General features: G+C 31.8%; 1 pseudogene; it reads left to right on the forward strand.

Moving 5' to 3' along the window:
* Positions 1 to 1,065: 1,065 nt before the first annotated feature.
* Positions 1,066 to 21,463, forward strand: LOC120077222 (sugar transport protein 12-like; annotated as a pseudogene).
* The last annotated feature ends 1,164 nt before the right edge of the window (positions 21,464 to 22,627 follow it).

Consider the following 22,627-nt stretch of genomic DNA (forward strand, 5'->3'; position numbering starts at 1 on the left):
AACATTTTACTAGGATGACCATAGGTGACTTGACCTTAATCCTGAGTGAGTTGTAAGCTCTCGTCGATTAGGAAAATCCTTTGATCTGTATGAGTGAGAGTGGCCAATTACGCCGACTTATAAAATCGAATTATTTATTGCATGCTTATAAAATATTTATCTAATTCACCTTCCAAGTCGGTTCCAAGGTAGGTATGTTCCGTTTTTGTCAGCTTAAATGCTCCAACCTAGATAGAACATTCTTTAGACAAAGGTCTCTTATAGACAGTTATTTTATAAATTTAATATTTTTTTAATCAAATTAGTCTTATTAAAAGAAAAAAAAGATTAACCTATATTTAATCATACTAGAAATAATTTAACATAGATCTAAGTGAATTAATTTTAAACCATTTAAAAGTAATTGAAACCTATTTTTGCATGCAACTCTTGATTATAGATTTTAATTCTAATTCATCAAACTTGTAACTTTTATAAAATAATGAAATAATTAAAATGTATAGTCATACATCTAATGACATTCATGAAATATAACACTTATATTTACTAAGTAATGTCATGATCAATGCAATTTCATTTTCATTAAATAACATAACACTTATATTATAAGCTAATGAAAATGAACATTTCCATCATACGAAACTATGTAATATAACTTTTATACTATAGTATGATGCATGGACATGTTAATTGTGCATGCAATCATATGATATAACAATTTATTCAATATGATGCATGATCATGCGTATTATATCATGCCACTATATGTTATAACAATTATAATAAATATGATGCATAATAAAATATTTATCGTATGGTGACATTTTAAACTACATGGCATAGATTTATGCAATATATATTAAAAAAAAAATTAATCATACATCACATGTAAAATTGGACAAAAAATCAGCACTTCTAAGAATTAATTAAATCAATATAACAATTATAGTAATTTAATAAATTAAAACAAATATAAACATAAAATAAGAAAAAGAAAAGCTAAAAACTGCTCCAGGCACCACGTTGGCCATAAACCCACAAACTCCAAGACGCAGGCACGCACGTATGGACTTCCAGGAGCATAGTGGTGCTGAGATGGAGCGTTGTTGCGCTCTGGATTTTTCTTCTGGAGTGCAGCGACACTCGACAGGATTTCAAGAAAAGCCAATGCGCTCTGTGACGAGCGTCGGGATGCTCTACGTGAAATTCTCAAGCATCACTGTGCTTCTGCAAGAGCGTCACAACATTCTAGGCCAGAGCTACTACCCTAATTCGATTTTCACCAGAAGTGCTGCAAATTTGCTTGCCTCTTTCAACAACTCTTGCCAAAACTCCAAGACACGAAATTATAGACTTGATAACATAAATAAGTGCCCAAAAACACCGGACCCTTACAATTTTAAACAATTTGTAAAAACACCCAAAAACACCTAAGTGTCATTGTCACACTCCATCCCAGACTACCCTCTGAACCTGAGAAAGGGCATGACTGTAGCAGTTATCAACCCTTTGGTTGACACTTACTGCCTGATAACTCTTGCAGAAATAACTCTAATACCAATTAACAAATTCAACAACCAACTGATTAAGTCAAGGAGACAAACAACAACAGATTAAGTAGGCCCACTTTATTACAACAAAGTAAAGTTTATACAACTCCAAGACTTAACAACAAAGTTTACAATAACAACTGTAAAACCCTCCGAAAGTGTAACTGTGGCATGTGGTAGACCTTCACCTTAGCAGCACCCTGGAACTTCTCACCTTTTGTTACCTGGGAAGAAATACATGAAATAACAGAATGAGCTTCACAAAGCTCGGTGAGTGGTAAGCAACTTCTAGAGTCTATTTCAACTCATAAATAACAAGCATATCATAAATACGAGGTTACATTCAAACCTCCGCATTGAACGAGTCTGGTCTCAACTCTATCTACACACACGGTAGATAGCTAAACTGATAACTACTTAGAATGAGTATGCTGTCTACCTACAGACATGGTAGATAGATAACTGTTACTAATTACAACGCTTACTCTTTACGTTTCCTTTGTCTCCTATGTGCACATAGCTCCCCACTCATGGGCTTAGAAGCTAGGCCCGTCGGCCCTCTGACCATCCCATACGAGGATCCTCCCACAAGCTCAGGAACTAGACCTCTCAATCTCCTGACCATCCTGTGAGGTTTTGCTTACAGGCTCAAGAACTAGGTCTATTGACCCCCTGACCATCCCAATCACATAATCTCATTCTCATGCTAAATACCCATTCATAACATAAGCATATAAAATTTACTCTAAAAGATATGCTTTAATACTTAAAGGAAAGTACCACTCACCTTGGTCGTTTAGGAACCTTTCTTTCTAGAAGTTCCTTGATCTTCCCGGGCTCCTCTTTTGAACCCTAAATTCTAGATTCAACTTAAATCTCAGACTACTCATAGTTATAGGCATTATCTCGAGTTACTTCCTTCTACAAATATTCTCTAAAATGTCTCAGAAAGCTTACCTCAAAATATTAGCTCATAACTCTTCGCGGTTTGGCCGAAAACATCAAAACATCAAGACTGGCCCAGCCTACCCTATAGCTCTACCCCTCTGTCTTGTTCTCACTTTCCAGCCCGATTCCTTGGAGCTTCTTCTCCGGCAACCCTACCCTAAAAACTAGACTCTCTTAGCTTTCAATGACTTTGAAATCACTCCAAACGCATAAGTATTTTGGGAGAACTCCTCGTCCCAAATTGATGCTACTTCCTGACCTTTTCGTCCGACAACAACTCCCCTATTGGAACCTCTTGACAAATGCATGGTTTCACTATCAATGCATAGTCTCCTCCCAATACACTTTTCTTTATGTTCTTTGAAGAGAATTTGAGTTCTCATCTGAATTCCTTGGCCCTATTTATATGCGTCCAAGATTTCTTTAAGGCCGACACCTCCTACTTAGCTACATGTCCAAGTGTCTCTTCCTTACACCATCAACGCAGTCTTGCATCAGTGCAACCCAAGGTGTCTTGCTCCCCTTTTACCAATGCATAGCCCTCAAATTTGCATGTCTTCTTATGCATCCACCTCATTTGCTTACGGCTTAAGATTTCTTCCCAACAAGCCACATGTTAGGATGACGACTTTGCATATGCGTTCATTCTCCATATGCGCTCATCCTTCATATACGTCCATCCAACTCAATATGCGTTCGACTAGGATGATGACCAACACCCCTTCCAACGCATACTGCTAGCCTCGGATATCAATACATAGTATACCATCAACGCATAATATGCCATCAACGCATAGTATACCATCAACGCATAGTAACCTTGGCTCCACTTGGTTTTCAACTCAACACCATCGCATCTTCTACAATGCAGCCCAACTCACTTTGTCACCACAAGCCTTAACAATTGCGAGAGAAAACCACTATGCGTCCATCCTAGCTCTTCCCATCGCATGGCCTATGCCTTAGCAAAGCCGCCGCGTCCAACGGATCCATCGTGCATGCCATCACATACTTCCAATGCATAGCACGGTCGCATGGCATCAACGCGTAGCACGGTCGCATAGCATCAACACATAGGACGGTCACATGGTTGCATGTCATCAACGCATACCTTTAGCCGCAAACCATCGGCCGTATAGTCCAACGCATCCATCGCGTCTGCCTCTATCACTGTATGCCACCCACCAGCGCATGCCTCCCACCTTGTCATCGCATACCCTCGCTTCACTGCATACCTTTTGCACCACCTGCCCTCGCGCCACCGCAACCTTCCAATACATCTCTTTCAGCTGCATGCCTTCAGCCGTATGGACGCATACCATTGCATCCATCACACTCAATGCGTTGATCTAATCTCCAGCCGCATCGATGCATACCACGTGTCCAACGCATCCATCACCCCTGCCTCCATCGCCGCATGCCTCTATCCATCGCGTCCATCGCATCCAACGCATCCAACGTCTAGCGCCCTTGGATACACAACTTAAGGCTGGCGCATACCCGATTAATGCGTGCGCGTGCCTTCAGTTCCTTGCGCCCATGTCTGCACAACCTAAAGCTACCACATGCGTTTTCTAACCTCCCAAATAACCTCTCAAAGTCTAATGATCAACGCATGGCACCACACCAACACAAGGCCAACGCATGAGAAACTCTTGGCAATGCCTCTTGCCAATACTTCGGCCAATCATGCATCCAACCTTACAAACGCATGGTTGCCTTCTCAAGTTAATGTCTCCTAACACTTAACGCATGGGTCCTTTTAACCTTACACTTAGTCAAATTTCACCAATTAAAGCTTAACTCAAAACTACTCAAGGAAAATCTATTCAACACTTAGAAATTTCCTTCACTTCAACATAGGATTTAACTTTCACTTAGTTAATTTTCTTAATCACCTGCTTAAGTAAGGAAAATGAAAATCCGGGTTTCACAGTCATTTTTTTTAAAACATCCAGTTTTTGCAACTATCTGCAATGCAATGAAATTTACCCCTAATTCTCTAAATTGAAGTTAAAAAAAATCAGAGACACGATTTGGCTCTGATACCAATTGAAGGAATCAAATTTGGACAGCGTAAGTGATTGATCGCTTGTGTCAGTGAATTAGTTTTTGAAAACTTGAAATAATATAGAGAAGAAACAGAACAACGATAGGATAAACATTCAAAGCCTAAAGCACACTTTCTACAAAATTCATGTAGAGAGGAAAAGGGTAGGAGAAAATTTACCCTTGAAGAAACCTGTCTTCACAAATTTTCTCTCCCGACCAACACAAACAATTCTACTCCTCTCGAAACGGCAACCACGAACACAATAGGAAAATAGAGACACCACCAAGGAAGTCTTCCATGCTATTCTCTAGGTTAGGATCAATGGCAGAGGTGTGGGCTTGCTTTGATAATTTTGATGAAGGGTATGAGAGTTCTTGAGAGAATTGTTTTGGGGAGGAAGCAGGAATGTAAAGTGGATTTTTTCAAAATTTATTTCACGTAATGAAATTGAGATCACTCTTCTAGATCTTTCTGAATATGAGAGAGTGAGGGGAAGTTATCAGATAACTCCCCTCACATTACATAAAGAACTCCCCTGGGAGTTATGTTACTTTTAACTATATTAAACATAATATAATTAAAATAAATTATGTATTATATCATATATAATATATAACCTATAGTTTATATTATATCACATATATAATATAACCTATCGTTTATATCTTTCATATAACTTATAGTATTAATATGAATCATATTCATATTAATTTTATCCATAGTATTTATATGAATTTCATTAATATAATTAATATTTGAGTCACACTCAAATATTTATTTCTCTAATTAACTTTATATTATAATGTATACAGATACATTATATTAACTGTATCTCTTATAATTAATTCCTTTAATTAATTTGAACAATTCAAATTAATTCAAAATTAATTGATTCTCATTAACTCTTATTGAGCTAGCTAGGGGACCTTATGGACCTACAAATTACAAGTTCCAAAGATACGAGATTAATTAATTAAACTCTTTAATTAAATTAATCAATTCAATATCCGTCGGTCACTCCACTAAAGACTGAAAACTGCAATCTTTTCGCTGTAGATCTATTTATGTGTTCATTAAATATAACCAGCCAATAGTAATTGGTCCCTCACAAATTGCTCGTAACTACAGTTGGGTCAAAATTATCGCTTTACCCCTATAGCTACATCTAACTACTTAAATGCCATTGATAATGAACAAATAGTTTATAATCCAACTATAAACTAACCCCTATTGGTCCAATGAGAGAGTGAGACCTCATTGTTCAAGAGTCGGAATTAACTATTAAGGGAGCAATCCGATCTTATATAAACTCCTTATATAGGATATCTCCACTGACATATTTCCACATTAACAATATGGATCATATCGTCTGTAACGCAAACAACTCATGTAATAGTTACAAAGTGGGTCGTATGCTCAGTGTCACCAGGATAAGGCACCCAACCTTAACCATATACTGTAAACCCTTTAGGTTATTATTTGAACATGATCCACTCGTATGTCTACCACATACTGTTCAAGTTATAGTAAACAACCATAGATCTTCGTTTATTGAATCGAGTTAATGTCATCTAAATGTCAAATAAAATATTTCTTATTTTATTAAATAAACAAATTTTATTTACAAATTACAAACTACAAGATCGACGAATTTAGGACACTAAATCCTACAGTAACTACAAGGGTAAAACGATAATTTGACTCAATAATAGTTATGAGCAATTTGTGAAGAGTCAACTTACTGTTGATTGGTTTTATCCGTGAATACAGAAATATATTCGAAGTGTGAAGAGTGCAACGGTCAATCTTTAATGGAGTGACTGACAATTAATGAATGTTGATTAATTTAATTAAAAAGTTTAATTGATTAATCTCATATCGTTGGAGCTTATAACCTGTAGGTCCATAAGGTCCCATTATTAACTCACTAAGGATAAAAACAAGGAATAATTGTTTTTCGAATATTTGAATCATTCAAATTATTTATGAAAATTTAAGTCATTAATTATATTAATATGATTAACATAATGTATAATATATATTGATACATTATATTATATAGTAAATTATACATATCATTTTTAATTAAAACTTTATAATATGCGAGAGATAAATATTTGAATGAGATTCAAATATTATTTAATGTGAATATGATTCATATTAAAACTATAGGTTATAAGAGAGAGTTGTATTATAATATGATTATAATGCATATTATGTGGTTTATTAATTAGTTAACGAAGAACATAATATACATATTATATTATTAATAATTGAATAATATAACTATAACCCCCATGACAGGGGAGTAATGTGGCAGAACATGAGAGAGTTATTCCTCACTCTTCTCTTTAATCTGTTTCTTTGGAAAATACAGTGAAAGAAGATTTCTCTGAGAAATTTTAGAAAGTTCTCTCTCAATACCAACACCTCTCCCCTATAAAATTTCCCCTGCCAAAAGCAATGGAAGGAGCTAGACGTCCCTTCCTTGTTCCATAAAATAACAAGGTTACTACTTAGTGGTGTCCATCTTGGAGGAAGAGTTCCAATGATTTTATAGAAGGTTTGTTCATGATCTCGAAGGAAAATTTTATGAAGAATTCTTGTTCATCAAGGATAAGTTTTCTCTTCTCTAATTTCTCTATAGAAAAGCATGCTTAGGCTTCTTGTATGTTTATTAAAGCATTCCCCCCCCAATTTCTTCACTATAGATAAATTCAATTCAAATTGTACAACGTTCACACACTCCCGCGAGGAATTCGATTCCTTCAAGAACGAACCATATTTCACCAAAGCTTTTCTACACTCATGATTTTGAAGAAAATGACGACATTACTGTATAATAAATTTGTTCAAAGGATAACATGACAGACTTGTTTACAAAGGCATTACCTATCGCAACTTTTGAAAAATTCGTGCACAACATTGGAATGCGGCGACTCGGAGATCTCAAGCTATGTTTCCACAAGGGGGAGAAAATGCATTGTATTATTTTAGGAGTATTAGATTATATGAGATATGTATTCTTTTTCCTTTACTAGGATTTTTCCCATTGGATTTTTTCTTAGTAAGCTTTTAACGAGACGTATTTCATATATAATGGATATCTAAGAGGAAGTATTATAAATATTATAATATAGGTGTTAGATAGATGTCCATGATTAGTGTCCAAAAAACTAAATGATATTCTCCCACTGCCTCCATATATCTTTATACATGTTGTATATATGTTCTACAATTACATACTCTTGGTGTCCATATAATGCCACATTTTAATTGTCAAATTGACCATAAATAGTGACATTTGGTAGATTGTAGAAAAGCACGTATTGATGAAAATTAATGAAAATTTTGGAGAGAAATTTAAAAAGGAGAGATTTCAGCAAATTTCATAATTTCCACGTTTTTCTTTCTATAATTTTTCTATATTTTATTTTTGTTATTTTATTTTATTTGTTTATTTTAACATTATAATTCTTCGATATTTGTACTCCGTTGTGCTTCTTAGTTTTACAACATCTATTATATTATACCTTCAGCTTTAATAGTTTGTACCTTTTGGATTTTCATCTTATTTCTTTTCGATGTATTTTTAAAACATTTTATAAAGGGATATGGCGGGAGAAGAAAGAAACAAACTGATGGAAAATTAAAAACAACTGTATTTCTATCTTTAGGATTTTTTTCAATAATTCTTTTACTTCTTTTTAATTTGATATAATTTTAGACCTTTTCGGCAAAGATGATAATGTAAATAAACTTTCGTCTCTTTTGTTTTTACAGTATTAATAATTAAAATTTTGAATTCATGCACACCATTTCAATGAATAAATGGAACTTTAAAAAATTTATTCAGACCATCATCTCTTTACCAATCATTTTATTTTTGTTTTTTCACCGAACTTTATTTTTAAAATGTCATAGAGGATTTCTTTTACAAGAGAGCTTTCCAAAGAAGATGAAAAATTAAAGGTCTCTCAATTTGCAAAGGAAATATTGAAACATATCAAAATAGAGCTTTGAGAATCTAAAATTTTTTTTGTTTCTTCGATGAAGAAGTAACATGGTTATTAATTTAGGATATTTGTAATAGATAGTAAAATAAGAGAGAAAATCTAAAAATATATTACCTCTTTAAAATATTTGTAAATATACAAGTGTTGACTAGTTAATCTTTGAATTTTTTCTAATTTTCAATTTCATCCTCTCTTGTCTTGCCTTGTTATACACTTTTTTCCCTTTCCTTCGATTTTGCTTCTTCCCTTTTTTTTTTTTTCTATTTTTTTCTTCTTCTCTCTCTCTCTCTCTCTCTCTTTTTTTTTTTTTTTAATTTTCTTTACTTTATCTGATTTTTGCTTCGTCCCTTTTTTTTTTATAAGAATTATGAGTCTGAGTTTCGTGTCCAAGACTTGAAAGTATCCAATTCATAAGTGACTTAACACCAACAAGTCAATCATCAAATTTGATTATTATAATGAAACACTAAATATAAATAGCAAATAAAAACAGATTTAAAAGAAAATACTTTTTCTAGTCCACAAATTTATACTAGAAACATTTCTTAAAAATTTGAAATAAGAAATGAGAATAATTATTAAACAAGTTTATTTCTCAAAAAATGAGAAATATGAACGATATCAAATAGGCCAATAGTTTCTTTTTCTTTTTATAGGACTTTAAGAGTATGATATCTATAAGAAATAAACTTGAAAAGTGTCATATTTGACCTAAAATAAAGGGCACAAATTAAAATATTTGTGTATCTGTGTACCGTAATATTTGTGTATTGATAATAACAATTATTAGTGATATTAGTGATAGAACTTAGATAGATGTCAGTCATATTCATATATTAGTGATATCGAATTTAGGTAGATATTAGCGTTAGAAGTCTATTAGTGATGAAAGTCTATTATTGATAATCATGATAAAAGTTTATCAATAGTAGCCACTGATAGCTTTGAGTATTAATCTTTCAAAATTCATAGTCACTAGTGAAAGTCTATCAGTGACAGACACTAATATTTTCTATCATTGATAGTTAATCTTTGATGATTTTTTTTCACAATTAATATACACTTATAGAAGTCTATCATTGATAGCCAAATTAGTGAATTTAATTAATAAAGTTTAATCTCGAACTAAAGTGTAAGTGGAATGTCTAGAAGTTATCACTACTAGCATGTTATTAGTGATATAAGCTATCAATGATATTGATAACATGTTATTTGATAGTAAAAAGGAATAACAAAAGTTATCTCTAATAACATGTTATCAATGATAGAAGCTATCACCAATAACTACGATGTAAGTGATATCAGTGATAGAACATATGTGATATCTATTTATCGATGATATCAATGATACAAAAGTCTATCATTGATAGCCACTGCTAAAAGTTATCGGTGACAACCAGTGATTGAAGCTATCAATGATAGTCATAGCTATCGGTAGTATCTATAAATTAGTGATATGACTTAGGTATATATCAATAAAATGATGATATTGATGATATGACTTAGGTAAATACCAAAGATAGTAACTTATAGGCCTCTTATTGATAGACTTTTTTCACTTCCAGTTTTAAATATTTATTTTTGAAAGATGATAGTTCCTTTCAAAAGTTGAACTACTTAAACAAGTCTATCATTGATATCCACTGATAGCCTTAGGTGTTAATCACTAGAAGAAATTCTGGCTTCAATGTCGGTTGAAAATAATATTATTGGATGTATTATGTCGGTTGAAAAAAAACGGATCTACAATGTCGGTTTTAAACCGACATTGAAGGCCTCCCATTATTTTATTTTTTATTTTTAAAATTTATCAAAATTTTGATTTCCCTCTTGCGTGCGCTGCCCTAAAATTTCATCTCTCAGCTCTCTCACTTTACCAAACGTACTACAACGCCCTCGATCGGCCGTTTGCCTACCCAAACAAACTCTCTCCTCTCTCAGTAGCTGCTAGTCGACTGTTTTCCTTCAGGTGGGGTTGTCTTCATCAGACGGTCATCGGGTGGTCATCGGAAACGAGCTTGTCATCCAAGCTTCTCCATCGCAGGTATATTTGAACAACATTTTTGTTTGCCTTCAGGTGGGGTTGTCTTCCTCTGTCATTTGATAGTGCATCCCATAATTTTCTGCACATCACAGGGACTCTTTCGAGTGTTCGCATCACAGGTATTGACATTGTCTTGTTATATCCATTTGAGAAATTTTGGGTTTATCTTCTTCAGAGCAGATTTATACTGCTGTTTAGGTTTAGCTGAAAGAAATTTCTGTCAAATTTATATTGCTGTTTAGCCATTCAACCTCAGACTTCATTAGATGGTGCATTATTCTGTTGCTCATCCATTGTTCTGTTACTCATTCAACCAAGAACACCAATGTGTTATCCATGTTTATGTTGCTTTGTTCTATTACTCATCCACTATATATTCTGGAAACTTTCATGTGTTTACATTTACTTATAATTTACAAATGGTTTAATAACTCTTTATATCTGATCAATCCATCTTTTGATCCTCTATCTTGTTGTTATTCAAGTTGAGCAATATGGTTCCTATATAAGAAAATAAGAAATTAAGGCACTGATTATCCTGCACTTTAGTAAGGAACATTATTTTCTTTAATCTTTTGTAGCTTCGTGCAGTAGGCCTTTTTTCTCTTCCGTCGATCTAATTTATACGTAACGTGGTTAATGATTCATGCTTGTCATCTCCATATGTTACTGTTTAGAGTTCTTACCTCCCATTGGCTTTAGCTTAGAACTCAATGCTAGTTGTTGTGTGGTGTTGAGTGAAGTTTTTCATTTGTTAGGTTCAAGTTTGACGTGTAAGACTAAATTTTAATTCTTGGGGATTTGGAAGGAAGATAGGAAGATTGCATTGGATGTATTTTAAGAAGGTTGACAAGTGGAGAAGGTACACCTAACACAAAAAGGACTTCATAACAACATTAATAACTAGGACAAGGTAATATTTATAAGATGCTTATCTTAAAAGTCTAGTTGTTCTAAATTTGTTGAAGTTGCATATTTTTCGATCATAATTTTATGCTTTTAAATTTTTCCTTGTTATTGTTTTTTTTTTTTTTTTTTTTTTTTGTAGATTAAGTTGCATATTTTACAATCATGGATAAGTCATGGATGAAAATGAATAGAATGTCAGTTGAGTATGGTTTAGGGCTCGAGGTATTTATTAAAAATGGTTTATAACATTCAAATATACCAAATGTCATGAGTTGTCCATGTTTGAAGTGTGCTAATGCAAAGACTCTAGATGTGAACAAAATAAGAAAACACTTATTTTTTAATGGTATAGATCAAAGTTGTCAGACATAGATTTTTCATAGTGAATCATTATCGATTAAGAGGAACAATGAAAATGTGTCTACTAGTGAAAGAGACGGATCTTATGAGGATGATGTTGATTTGATGACATAATTGGAATGTTTGAGGCTGCATACAAAACTATTTTAGTGAAAAATCCGATAATTTTGAAGAATTATTAGATGATGCTAAGAAATCATTGTACCCAAATTGTAAAATTTTTTCCAAAATATCTACATTGGTAAAGTTATATAATTTAAAAGCTAAATTTGGATGGAACGATAAGAGTTTCATTGAGTTGTTGGAATTAATTCATGACATATTACCTAGTCCTAATGAAATTCCAACTTCTACTTATGAAGCAAAAAATATGTTGGGTACTCTTGGAATGAAGTACGAGAAGATTCTTGCATGTAGAAATGATTATTTCTTGTTTAGAAAAGAACTCTCTCGTGCAAATGTATGCCCCATTGTGGTACGTCAAAATGGAAGCTTCAAAAAAATTTAAACAAAAAGGCTAAGATCCCAGCAAAAGTCATGTGGTATTTCCCCGCAATTCCAAGATTTGAAAGAATGTTTCGAAGTAAAGAGACAGCAAGTTTATTGACCTATGCTAAAAAAAAAAAGAAACAGATGGTCTATTAAAACATCTCAAAGATGCCCTATCGTGGAAAAAAACAGACAATTTTTGTGGCCAGAGTTTGGGTCAAAACTTAGAAATCTTCGTCTTGCTCTTTCGACAGATGGGGTAAATCCACATGGAGATCTGAGTAGTAGATATAGTTGTTGGCCAGTGATGTTAGTGACGTACAATCTACCTCCATGGTTGTGCATGAAGCGAAAATTTTTTATGTTGACTGCACTAATATCTGGTCCTAAACAACTGGGAAATGACATAGATGTTTATTTAGCTCTGTTAGTAGATGACTTGAAAAAACTTTGGAAAGATGGGGTAGAATGTTACGATGCATATGAAGAACAACGTTTCATTCTTAAAGCCATTTTATTATGGACCATTAATGATTTTCCTGCATATGGTAACTTGTGTGGTTGTACGGTTAAAGGATATCATGTATGTCCAATTTGTTGAGAGAATACTTCATCCACTTATTTACCAAAAGGGAAGAGGATGACATATCTCGGGCATCGCAAGTTTCTACCCCGCCATCATCCATATAGGAAACAAAAGAAAGCTTTTAATGGCACATAAGAATTAGAATTTGGTCCAGAACCATTGAGTGGGGAAGAAATTCTTGCAGAAACAAGTATCAATATTCATTTGGTAAGAAAAGTATCAAAGAAAAGAACAGTGGAGATAACATTTCAACTTACTGGAAGAAAAAATTTATTCTTTTCGAGTTAGAATATTGGAAGTATCTTGACGAGCGACATTGTTTAGACATGATGCACATTGAAAAGAATGTATGTGCAAATCTTATTGGCACATTTCTTGATATTCCTGGTAAAAAAAAAAGATGGAATAAAGACTCGATTAGATTTGGTGGAATTGAACATTAGATCAGAGTTAGCCCCTCAAGTAGGAGAGAAAAAAGTCTTTTTACCTCCCGCATGTTATATATCAACACGAGCTAAGAAATTGAGCTTTTGTAAGGTATTATCAGAAATTAAAGTACCTAAAGGCTATTCATCGAACATTCAAAGTTTAGTGTCGCTCACAGATTTGAAACTTTACGAACTTAAGTCGCATGACCATCACGTTCTTATGAAATAATTATTATCAGTAGCTATTCGTGATATTTTACCCAAACATGTAAGACTTGCAATTACTCGCCAATGCTTCTTCTTTAATGCTATATGTTGTAAGGCGATCGATTCATCTCAGTTAAAGGGTATGCAAGAGGATATCGTTGTCACTCTATGCCTCTTAGAGAAGTATTTTCCTCCATCATTCTTCACAATAATGGTACACCTTGTAGTGCATCTCGTAATAGAAGTTGAGTTTTGTGGACCTGTTTATTTGAGGTGGATGTATCCTTTTGAACGATACATGAAAGTGTTAAAAACTTATATATGAAATAGAAATCGACTAGAAGGATGTGTTGGAGAAAATTATATCGTTGAAGAGACTATAGAGTTTTGTTCTGAATTCGTATCTGGTGTTAATTCTATTGGGCTAAACTCATCAACAAAGAAAGCGAATTCAAACATTAATAGAGCATTGTCAACTGCTTCTTTTATCAGATCGAGTAAGGATGAGTTGGATCAAGCTCATCTTTATGTCCTTCAAAATGTAAATGATGTGCTTCCTTACGTCGAGTATGTAGATCTTCATCTTATTCTTGTTTTAGGTTACTTGATTATTCAATAATCTACTAACTTTGTCATTTATAATAGGCAACATATGGATATTTTGTCTAAGCTCAATTCTAGTAAAAATAAAAGTAGAAAGTGGCTTCAAGAAGAGCATAATCATACATTCAGTCGGTGGTTGTCCACACGGGTAATCTCTAAAGACCTACTATTTGATGTATAATTAAATGTTAACTACTAAAATATTATGAAATGTATTATAGGTTGTACTAGCTCTCGAAGTACCCAAAAATTCCATATCGCCTTCTTTGAGATGGATAGCTAATGGACCTTGTCCAACTGTGTCAAAATATTCTGGTTATGTGGTCAATAGTTACTACTATCACACAAAGAATCGCGATGATGTTAGAAAGGTTCAAAATAGTGGAGTTATTATAACGGCTACCACAATGCAGGTCTCTAGTGCTAAGGATAAAAGGCCCATCATATCAGATATGACCTTTTATGGTCTTTAATGTCGGTTGCAACCGACATTGAAGGTTGCAATATTAGTGTTATTGAAAGCCTTTAATGTCGGTTTAAAACCGATATTAAAGGAAACCGACATTAAAGCCCTTTAATGTCGGTTTGGCCGAATTTCTTCTAGTGAATATTTCAACTTTGATTCCAATTAATTAAAGTTTATCAATGATAGCCATTGAAAACTGATAGTAACTTGAAAGGTGATATTTCAAGTGTTACTATTTTAAGATTATATTAATATTTCTCAAATTAAAAACTACCACTAATAGCAGCTATCAATGATAACAACTAATAGTAGCTATCAGTGGCTATCATTGATAGCTGCTATTAGTTGCTATCGTTGATAGATGCTATCAATGATAGTTTTTAATTTGAGAAAATCGAAAAAAGAAGCATGAAATAATGGGTTGCGTAAGGGCTTTTTAGTACTTTACCTATATAACTATCACTGATAACGGCTATATATTTGGCGCTAATTTTGTACCATATCTCTAATATGTTTATCTTTATTCTACATTTTTTTATTATTTTAGATTTGATTGTTATTTGCCAACCCATTAATTTATCCATTATGTTTCAAATTTGAATTGTGATGAAACAAATTTATATCGATGTTAGGAACTTTCATGACAGCACAAGCCCACATGAGACTAAAACAAATTAGTAATTTATGAACAATTGAACTAATAAACCATTAAGATGAATTAAAATCGAGGTTGAAACTAGAAATAGCACAGTGAATTTTTCATATTACAAAATTAGCATCTTTTTGAAAATTCATTCAAACAATTTTTCTCAGTTCATCTTGGATGAGATCAACCTCCTATATTTATTTAAAAAATTAACCGTTTCTAACTTATTGATTGTTTTAGCCTTTTTGGGCCTTTCTATGTACACATACTGAGATTTTGTTAATTTTTTCAAATATTATATAATCTAATCTTATATAAAATCTTATATATTTTCAATTTTTCTCCTAATTTAATTATCTTTACCAAATATTATATCAAAATTTTTATATAATTTTTTAATTCTTTAAACCAATTTCTAATTTTCATATCAGTTTACCAATTATGCAAATGGATTTTTTAGATGGATCTCAATGGTTTGATTTTGATTTTTACATTTTGGTAAAGATTAATTTTTTCAAAAAAAAAAAAAAGGAAAGAAAAAGGTAAGATATGGACAATATTTAAAAACTCTGTATTAATCTTGGGAAGATTAGCATTGAGATCGGTGAATTATTGGGCAGATTAATACTAAGATTTTATATATTTTCCCTATCTTACCTTTTTTTTTTTAGCAAAATTTAATCTTTTCCAAAATTTAAAAATCAAAATGCAATCATCCTTCTTAAAAAAAAATCTAATTGTTATATTTATTTGGAAATCTTGAAATTCATATAATTGTAAACTTTTGAAAAATTACATAAGAATTGAATATAATATTTGGCAAAAATAACTGAATTTGGAGAGAATTTGAAAATATATAGGATTTGATATAAGATTTGGGTAGATTACATAATATTTGAGAAAATCAGTAGAATCTTTGTGTTTAATGTAGGGAGAAAGGCCAAAATGACCAAAACAATTGATAAGTTAGAAAAAGTTAATTATTTAACTAAGTCTTAGTGACAATCTTGCTCGAATGGACCTAGAAAATTTTTTTGAAAGAATTTTAAAAAATGGTGCTAATTTTTGTAAGATGAAAACTTGAACATGCTATTTCTGACAATTTTCCATTAAAATCATATTGTCCACACAGTTCATGTAATTTCCATCAGTTTTGCAATTTCACTAACCATGAAGATATTTTAATCGAAAGTAAACGTTTAAATTCTAAATTAATGAATTTAAATATGCGACAAAGAGGAATTGAGGGTTTTTAATTAGACCCGTTAATTAGATGGTGATTGATTTGATTAATGATAAAATAAAAAAAAGTAATGGAATATTTTGTGAATATACGCGGTAGGTAACAGATAGAATGTCGACTTGTATTATACCAACTAAACTCAAATCATATTGGTGAGCCAAACACTCCCTTAAAATTTGATTTTGTCATGTCAAACTCAATTGACATACGAATGTGTTAGCCACTAATATGTATGTGATTTGAATCTCCCTACCTTTATTATACTAAATAAAAAAAAAAATCGATTTCATGTTAGATTTGGATATTAGAATACTATTATTTTATTTTCTTATTTGTTTTTTTAGAGTTGGAAAACTAAATTCTCTTTATTTTTATTCAATTGTAATTAAATATGTATATTTGGGATTTGAAGAAATTTAGAAAAGGAATATTTTTTGTTAGATGTTTAATTGGAAATCAAATCTAAATTTAATCATAAAAATTAAGTAATAAACATTTTTTACTTATTGGAAAATGCAGCTGTATAACTATTTTTCATAACCAAAAGAAATTCGTTTGGCATTAGAAGAGCATTTTTTATATAGAAAAATCATGGATTATTTTTTAAATTTTTTTTATGGAAATTAGCTTTTAATTCTCTCTCATAAAAATTAAATAATTTACCAGAGTAGGGTAGGTCATAATAGTTCAATCAATATTTGGAACATGTGTTAATTTTTAACTTATTAACGTAATCGATAACTAATATTCATAAGTGTGCTAAAAAAATTTTCATATCTAGATTGCAACTATATTTTTGAATGTTTTTAACTTTTTTTTATCTCTTCTCTCTTTTCAATCAATTTGGTGTTTATATGTCAATTTAAGTAAATATTTTAATAAGTTATTATTGATTTATTAAAACAAATAATTATATTAGGTTTATTAAACTAACATTAATTAATTAACTATATCAATAATAAAATTATATATAAAATAAAAAATAGAAAAAGAGGGAAAAAAAGAAAATCCATCATTTTAGATACGAAAAAAAAAACCTTTATATGTGGGAAATAAGTGTGTCTTAGAAAGGCTTAGTGTTAAAATTTATGTAACATGAGTTTTGGATGCTAATGTCAATTCTCATCTAAAAAACTCTCCAACCAAACGACCGAGTGTTTAGGTCTCAAACTTGGAATGAGCTAAGTAGGCTTAGCGGCGTGTGTTAAAATGATGGGGAGCAGGGGTTATTCTAACCCTTTTTGCTCACGTAAAATAATCTACACCCTAGTGATTAAAATAAAATAAAGAAACTCTTTCTCCAATATTTCTAATAACTATACTCATCAGTGACCAACTCTGATAACCAACTTTCATGATCACCTCTGGCAAACACTTTAACAGCCAACTCCAGTAAAGACCATTTTTAACGCTTGTGATGACCACCCTTGGCAACAAGCTTCAACAACTACCTTTGGCAACCAACTCTGACAACCACCTATGCGACCAACTCCAACGAAGACCACCCTCAATGTCTGATTTTAGTTATGACCACCTTCGATGACTACATCCAATGGTCAACTCTATTGACCACCTATGCAACTAACTTCGATGGCTAACTGCAACGAAGAACACCTTTGACCCCTAATTTCGAAACCAATGAAATAAAATAAATCCTATGGAACAATTTTTTTTTTCTCTTTCTTTCCTACTATTCTTTTTATTAATTTAATTCTTAGAAAAACGAAACCAATGAAATTAAATAAACCCTCGAACTCATAAACTTTAATTGTTAAAATTGGGGTGTATAAACTAGGGGTGATCATTAAAACTACTAAAATCGAACCAAATGCTAAACAGAAATGAAACCGAATTAATGTGGTTTGGTTCGATTTGATATATTTTCAAATTGAATTAATGCGGTTCAGTTCAGTTTCAAATTTGAAAACCGATTTGAAATCGAACCGAATAGCTTTTTTAATAAATAGATTAAAAAGCAATATACATATATATATATATATATATATATATAATTTAGGAAGTATGAAAAATATAAAAAATAAATCGTGAAATCGAACCAAACTGAACCAAACCACTTATAATTTAGAAAATATGAAAAAGTATAAAAAAAACTGTGAAACCGAACATGTGGTTCAGTTCGGTTTCAAAAAATACACTTTTTAAAATTTGCGGTTCGGTTCAGTTTGAGTCCCAAACCGAACCGAATCGAACCGTGAACCCCCTAATTTGAACCGTAAGAAAAATAGACAAAAAAAAAATCTAAGAAAATAATTATTTTTCAGAATTTTAAATATAAGAAGAAAATAAACTGCGATATGAACAAAATAAATTTGAGGTGGTGAACTTATTACAACTTAACAGGTTTATATGTAAATTTGATTAAAATATAAATATATATTTTGGTTTTTGAAGATTAACATATTGATAAACTAATTACCATTTCAATAGAAAGCAATTGATAATAATGTTGAATTGGTTGGTTTTTGCTTATAAAAAATTTAAATCTATCTGAGTAATATATCTCCATGTCTAATATATATCCTATCACAAGAAAACAACAATTTAATCCTTAATCAACTTTTTGTTAACAAAATTAAATACCCTTTTTTTTCCCGAAAATTTTAATATATTAAAAGATAAACCCAAAATAAAAATTACTTAAAACATGGGCCAGTGCTAATATACGATTTATATCCTCAAATGCACTCTTTTCTATAATAGTAGTAATAATAGTAACGATAATAATGATAATAATAATCTCGATTTTTTTATTTTTATTTATTATTTTTTCAATTAGATTTCTGTCTTTGTGATATTTAGACCAAGAATAGGAAACATACTTTTAATCTTAATCATATAATTTTCCCTAATCTAATCTTCCACCTACACAAGGATTTTGATTTTGGGTTAGGAGACGGATTCCTAACAATGTAGGAAAATGTTTGTGTATATATTCTCATATTCATCACTTTTTTTCATTCGTCAAAATCACTTTCTTTTCTTCGACCATATTTCCTTTCAAGTACTTCTATTTTCCAATTTTTTGCTCTCTAAACTCAGCAACCAAGCTTGCCGATAGCGGGTTTGAGCTCAACCGTAATGAGGGCGGTGGGATAAAGAACTATCCCGGAGAGCTTACTTATTATGTGCTAATAACTTGTATTGTTGCTGCCATTGGTGGACTCATCTTTGGTTACGACATCGGTATTTCTGGTAATTATTTATCCTCGTATCCTTTTTATTATTCTCTTATTAATTATTTATCCTCGTATCCTTTTTATTATTCTCTTATTTTTCTTTCTCCTTATAGTCTTCGCTCATTCCATTTTTGTTTTTGTTGATTAGGTGGTGTCACCTCCATGGCTCCGTTTTTGCAAAGATTTTTCCCATCTGTTTATCAGAAAGAAGCTCTAGACACTTCTACCAATCAATATTGCAAGTTTGACAGTCTTACTCTCACCATGTTTACTTCTTCTCTTTATTTGGCTGCTCTTTTGGCATCTTTTGTAGCCTCTTGGATCACCAAAACTTTTGGTCGTAAGAAGTCCATGCTTCTTGGTGGCCTTGTATTCTTAGTTGGTGTTGTCGTTAATGTTGTTGCTCAAAATATCGCCATACTCATCGTTGGACGTATTTGTTTAGGCATTGGTGTTGGGTTTTCACTTCAATCTATTCCACTTTATGTTTCAGAGATGGCTCCATCTAAATATCGAGGTTCTCTTAATGTTGTTTTTCAACTTTCCATTACAATTGGTATTTTAGTGGCTAATTTTGTCAACTATGGTACTGCTTATATTCATGGTGGATGGGGGTGGAGGGTAAGTTTGGGTGGTGCAGCCGTGCCTGCATTATTTATCACTATCTTAGCTTTATTCCTTCCGGATACTCCAAACTCAATGTTAGAAAGAGGTGAAGTTGAGAAGGCAAGAGCCATGCTCCAACGCATTCGCGGTGTGTTTGAAAAGGACGTAGAGGCAGAATTTCAAAATATCGTGGCAGCAAGTATGGCTGCTAAAGCAGTGAAACATGCTTGGAAAAATTTGAGAGAGAGACAAAATAGACCACCACTAGTAATGTCGATTCTAATTCCATTTTCCCAACAATTGACCGGTATCAATGTGGCCATGTTCTATGCTCCTGTGTTGTTCAAGACTATTGGTTTTGGAGACAATGCTTCTCTTCTTTCATCTGTCATTACTGGTGGTATTAATACTCTTACAACTTTTGTCTCTATCTATGGCACTGATAAGTGGAGAGAAGGATCTTTTTCTTGCTTGGTGGAATCCTTATGTTCATTTTTCAGGTTATTAAATTTTTTTTCTTTAGTTTTATTAGTTTTATTTAATTATTAAAATAATGAAAGTTATTTTATCTGCATATTTTTATTTGGTTTTCTAAAACAAAATTTAGCCAATAATATATTTTATCTTTGGACTGTTTTGATTATGATAAAAAATGGCATTTGTAGGTTTTGGTTGCTGTGTTTATTGCTTGAAAATTTGGAGTTTCTGGTGAGGTTGCTTTTCTACCTAAATGGTATGCCACTATCGTGGTATTGTTCATTTGTATTTATGTTCAAGCCTTTGCATGGTCTTGGGGGCCTTTGGGATGGTTGGTCCCAAGTGAAATTTTTCCACTCGAGATTCGATCGGCTGCTCAAAGTGTAACAGTCTCAGTTAATATGTTCTTTACTTTTCTGATTGCCCAGATCTTCTTCACCTTGCTTTGTCATATAAAATTTGGATTGTTTTTTTTCTTTGCTTTTTTCGTGGTTCTGATGACCCTATTTGTCTATTTCTTCTTATTGGAGACAAAAGATATCCCTATTGAAGATATGTCTTGTGTTTGGAGACAATATTGGTTTTGGAGTAGATATATGCCTCAACAACTTGTTAAATTCCGTCCTCAAGTTTAGGGTTTGAAGTCTAAACCTTATTACGGTCTTTTTTTTTTTCTTCTACCCTAATATTTTACTGTGTTAGCCCTTTAGTTTCAGTCTCATGGAATAAAATTTCTTTTCCAAGTTTAAATTCTACTTTCTTTGTTGTTAATGCCACCATAAATTTATGGTCTATTTTCTTTTATGTAGAATAACATAATGTTTAAAAGTAAATTTCATAAACCATTATGTTCGGTAAATTCTCCAATAGTCTTTTATTTATTCAATATATTTTCTCTCAAAAATTGTTTCTCTTTAGATTAAAAAAGAAAAAATAACTTTACTGTTTGAATAATTCGAAATTGACCGAAAGTTTTATTGAAAGCGAATGAATCAAATTATCTAAAATATCTTCAATCTTCAAATCAAATTTATAAAAATTGTTCAAATTAATTAATTTAAACAAATTGAACTAATTAATCCTTCAATTATTGACTGAGAAGGAGTTATCTAGAGAAAGTCCAATATAAGAAGATAAAAACATAGCTTGAAGAGTTAATGAGAACAGAATATCAATAAATTATAATATTAAAATAAATATAATATAAAAAATATTAAAATAAATTAAACAAAAAATATAAATAAACAAAATAAAATAAATTAACAAAATAAAAAATAAAAAATTTCTCTAAATTCTCTCATTTCTCTATTTTTCACGAACTTTGTCCAATGTGTATCTTCTATAACCTACCAAATGCCACTATTTATAGGCAATTTGACAAATAAGAGGTGGATTACATGGATACTAATAATGTGTAATGTTGAGCATCTAATGAACATCTATTATCATAATATTTATAATAGAGACAAAAAATAAAGAATAAAAAAAGAGTGAACTTTAATATAGAAAAAAAGATAAATAAAATCCAATGTATTTATGGGTCTTCCAATCAAATGTGACCGAGGAAGAAAAAAACTATGTGCATTTTAGGTTGTATCTATTCGAGCATTGTAACTATGTGCATTTTAGGTTGCATTTATTAGAGCATATCCACGAGTGGCTACAAGGTTGGTTCTATATTTGACGTACACATGCAATGGCATGCACAAACATTGTAACTGGTTATGCAACGAGTAGTCTTAAGGAATCGAAATTGATGTCTAGAATATATCATGTTTCCTCGGTGGACATGCATACAA

This window comes from Benincasa hispida, chromosome 5, assembly GCF_027475165.1.
Source record: "Benincasa hispida cultivar pf3 chromosome 5, pf3_genome.v1.1, whole genome shotgun sequence".
Taxonomy (NCBI): domain Eukaryota; kingdom Viridiplantae; phylum Streptophyta; class Magnoliopsida; order Cucurbitales; family Cucurbitaceae; genus Benincasa; species Benincasa hispida.